The 4,040-nt window shown below is 49.0% G+C and overlaps 1 long non-coding RNA gene across 2 annotated transcripts; it reads right to left on the bottom strand.

Annotated features, from left to right (window-relative positions):
- Window positions 1–479: 479 nt before the first annotated feature.
- LOC102982433 (uncharacterized) lies at window positions 480–3,823 on the bottom strand. 2 transcript variants are annotated; one of them, XR_447991.4, is made up of 4 exons: window positions 3,663–3,823; window positions 2,197–2,246; window positions 1,773–1,993; window positions 480–1,394 (listed from the first exon to the last, which is right to left on the bottom strand). It is a non-coding gene; the product is annotated as an uncharacterized lncRNA (long non-coding RNA). The 2 variants fall into 2 exon arrangements; XR_002891421.2 differs by lacking the exon at window positions 480–1,394 and adding an exon at window positions 1,404–1,649.
- Between the last annotated feature and the right edge of the window lie 217 nt (window positions 3,824–4,040).

The following is a 4,040-nucleotide window of genomic DNA, read 5'->3' as shown; positions in this document are numbered from 1 at the left end:
GGTGAGGCAGAGCCAAGCGGCCAGTCGGGGACATCTTCTAACCCCTCCAGTCATGGCGTGGTCAGCAGCCTCTGAGAACAGAATCCCAGTCCTTGGACAGAGCTCCCTCTGGCCCAAGACCGTGCACAGCTTTTCACATCCAATGTCCCTCTAAGGCCACAACAACCTGTGACCCCAATTTTATATGTGAACACTGACGCTCTCAGGTTCAATGATTTGTCCAAGATCCCTACCTAGTAAGTGACTAAACCAGAATTTGGGTTTTTGTTCTTTTTTTTAATTGAAGTATAGTTGATTTACAATGTTGTGTTTATTTCAGGTATATAGCAAAGAGGTTCAGTTTTATATATATATATATATATATATATAAAATATATATGTAATGATATACATATTTTCTTTTTCAGATTCTTTTCCATTATAGGTTATTAAAAGATATTGAATATAGTTCCCTCTGCTATATAGTAGGTCCTTGTTGTAAACCAGAATTTGAACTGGCACCAAAGCCCATGCATTTAATCACAACATCTTCAAACTTCTTAAGTCACCTTTCTGAACCAAATCTGGAGTTGATGTGTGCATAGATGGGGTGGGGGACTTAGGTGGTGTTTAATCATAAGAAGCAAAACGATCTCTGTCCATCCATGGTGAACAGAGCTAGGGCTTCCTTTCTCCCAGGGCTTAGTGTAAAACGGGTCCCATTTGGTGGAGGGCAGTGCTGAACTGCCAAGGGGTGCCCTGTGCCAGCTCCAGGGTCCACCCCCAGCCCCCAGCCCTAACTCTGGAAAGGCCCAGAGCATCTATTCTCATCAGACACCACCCCTGCAGCACTGCCCTTCCACTGGGAAAGCTTTAAAAAGGGTTAGTATGGTGGTCCCTCAAAAAAGGAAATGTAGAATTACCATCAATCCAGTAATTCCACTTCTAGGTATATATCCAAAAAATTGAAAGCAGGAACTCAAACAGATAATGGCACACCCACGTTCATGGCGGTATTATTCACAACAGCCAAAATGTGGAAACAACGCAAATGATCATTGATGGACAAATGGATAAGCAGAATGTGGTACATACAAGCAATGGAATATTATTCAGCCTTAAAAACAAATGAAATTCTGACACATGTCACAGCACGGATGCACCCTGAAGACATTATTCTCAGTAAAATAAGCCAAACACAAAAGGACAAGTATTGTATGATTCCACATACATGAGTTTACCTAGAACAGTCAAATTCACAGAAACAGGAAATATTAGAGGTTACCAAGGCTGGGTGAAAGGAGAGGGGGAGTTATTATTTCACGAGTACAGGAATGTTGCAAAAGATGTGGAGACGAACGGTGGTGGTGATTGTACAACAATGTGAAGGTACTTAATCTCACTGAACTGCCCACCTAAAAATGGAGACAATGGTAAATTTTATGTTATGTATATTTTACCACAACAAAAATGAACAAACAAGGGGCAATGCTCTCTGTCAATCAGCCTGGTGGAGTTGCTATGGACGAGAAGCGAGGTTCAGGGCCGGGAGGCATGGCGCATAGGGAGCCGACTGCCCGCTGGGTGCTCCGCTGTGCGCCCCGAGCGGCATGGCAGCTTCTCTGAGCCAAGCTTTGCCCGAGTACCAGGAAGCCTTTGGTTTCTTGCATCTGAGTAAATTGCAAGGGGGAGAATTAAACTGACCCAGAAGGGTAGGATACCCCGCTCTTGTTCTACACCAATAGATACCTTTTCTTTTCCATTCACTCAGAAAGTACTTTGTGAACACCTACCCTGTGCCAGCTGCTCAGCCTGGCACACACGCTGCACACACAGCTGGGCACCCACCCTCACAGCACTGTCTCATGGAGGAACCACGGTGCCCGTTGCAGACGAGGAGGGAAGAGGTTCTGAGACTTTCTTTCACGAGGCCTCACAGCTTGTTCATCAGCTAAGGGTGCAGTTAGGATTCTTACACAGGCCCCGTCAAATCCAAATCCCATATGGATTCTTTCTACAAACGAATATCCCAGAAAAAGAGATGTCAGAATCCCACCGGAAGAGAAAAATAACACAAAACTAGGGTGGGAATCAGCGAGCAGCAGCGAGAACTCTCTGTTCTCTTTTGCCCGGCGTTCACACCCATCCCCAGGTATAAAGGGATGCCCGGAGGGGGTTCGGCCCATCCCTCCAGCCCAGCGAGGCCTCTTCACCTACCGTTTCCAGGGGCCACGTGTGTGGCCTCGGCATCGTCACCCTGCTTCCATCTACAGAACAGAAGAAATTATTTCCTGGGTACAAATCCAGTTTATGTTCCAACCAAAGAGAGACAGAAAGGGTCCACGGTCAACACTGGGCAGGCCTCTGCATTTTTCTTCATGGTCATGGCTGAGTTAGCCACTGACTTGCCAGGTGACCCTGGACAAGTTCCCGGGGCCCCCGTTGTGCCCAGGTCGTTACTGAAGGCAAGATGCCCTCCGGCCCTGGTGTTCCCAAAGACGAAAGTCACCTGTAGTCATAGAGATGCCAGCCTTCCTTACCCCTGCCCTCCAACCCGCACGTCTCCCTCCCTCCCTCAGCACCCCCCCCACCCACCCCCACCCCCGTCCTCCCTCCTCAGTCTTTTCCTCTTCAAGACCCAGTGCTTCTGATCCCCTGCCTGGGAGGCCTTGCACAGATGTGGGGCTTCTGCTCGACCTGCACCTCATGTCCGCAGCCCCCCGGCCCTGTCTGGGGGACCCTGTGTGTGTGCACTTTCTCTCACATCCCCTGGGCTGGCCCTGGGGAGGGGAATGCGGCCTCCCTCTACGCCCAGGGTGCTTGACCCCTGGAGACATTTCCAGAGTTGTTTTATGATGGAGGCTGGGGAAATCTATTAATGAGAGCGGTAATTGCTACCTTTGGGCATCAAATGCTGATTTACAACAGTTAATGCCTCAGATTCCAAAGGCATAAATTTCAGCTTTTCCACCATTTTGTCTGGAGCAAAACAAAACAGAGGGAGATCACATATCCTGGGCTACAGATGTTTGGCTACACAGAGCATTTTTCTAAGATGGGGGCTGGGGCGGGGGGGCGGGCTGGGTGTTTAATTTAATTGACAATAAATAGAGCATCGCCAGTGCTTGTTAAGCCGTGTGCACCTACATCGGTTGGTGTAAAAGCATTCTCTGGATGTCAATGCCCATTTCTTAGGAGAGAGGAACAGAGGACAGGGCGAGGAGCCTGGGCGGGAAGTCGGCTTCTCCCGCGCCCCGCCCCAGCCCCCAGCTCTGTCCTGATTGGCTCGATTGCTTGGCCAAGGAGGTGACAAGGCTTCCAAAGCTGCCTCTTTACCCTCGGGGAGTGGCTGTGTGTCTGAGTGGCTCAGCCATGTTCTTGGAGTCCTTTGGGAAAAAAGACTTCCAAGATCAAGGAGAGGTGACCCCCTTAGGAGGGTGATCGGGTGTCTGTCAAAGGCAAAGAGGCCGACCCCATTTTCCTTCCAAATGAGGATCTGAGGGACTTGGAAACTCGAAAAAGAATTCAGTTTTTGGGATTCATCCAATTAGATTTTCCAGAAACTCCTGTCAGGGCTGTAAAGCCACAGTAATTTATTCCCCAAACAGCTACAACAGGATCAGAAAAACACAAGCCCCCTCCCACCCCCACCCCCACCAGCTGTTAGAAATCTATCTTCCTACCTTGGCTGACAGATGCCCCATCTCAGACGAGTAAGTGGACTTTGGCACCAAGCAGGTAGCAGACAGCCCTGCTGCAGGCCCACAGCCCACCCTCCCAGCTGTCCCATCAGAGATCCGCAGTTGGGACGTAAAGTAGCACAGCCCGAGTGCTATGTGGAGATCCACCACGACTCAAACAGCCCCTGGGATTCCAATCATTCAGCAAATATTTGCCACGTGTCTGCTACGTGCAAGGCACAGTACAAACAGGCCTGAAGGAATTTCTGGCCCATTCTTAGGCCAGTTTTGAGTGAGAGTTTAATAACAGCTCATCCCCGCCTCCTGTACGATTCTTGATGATTTTCAAAACCCTTATTAAATATTTGAATATCTCACCAG

Source organism: Physeter macrocephalus, chromosome 20, assembly GCF_002837175.3.
Source record: "Physeter macrocephalus isolate SW-GA chromosome 20, ASM283717v5, whole genome shotgun sequence".
In the NCBI taxonomy this organism is placed as follows: domain Eukaryota; kingdom Metazoa; phylum Chordata; class Mammalia; order Artiodactyla; family Physeteridae; genus Physeter; species Physeter macrocephalus.
This window is presented reverse-complemented; position numbering and strand designations above follow the sequence as displayed.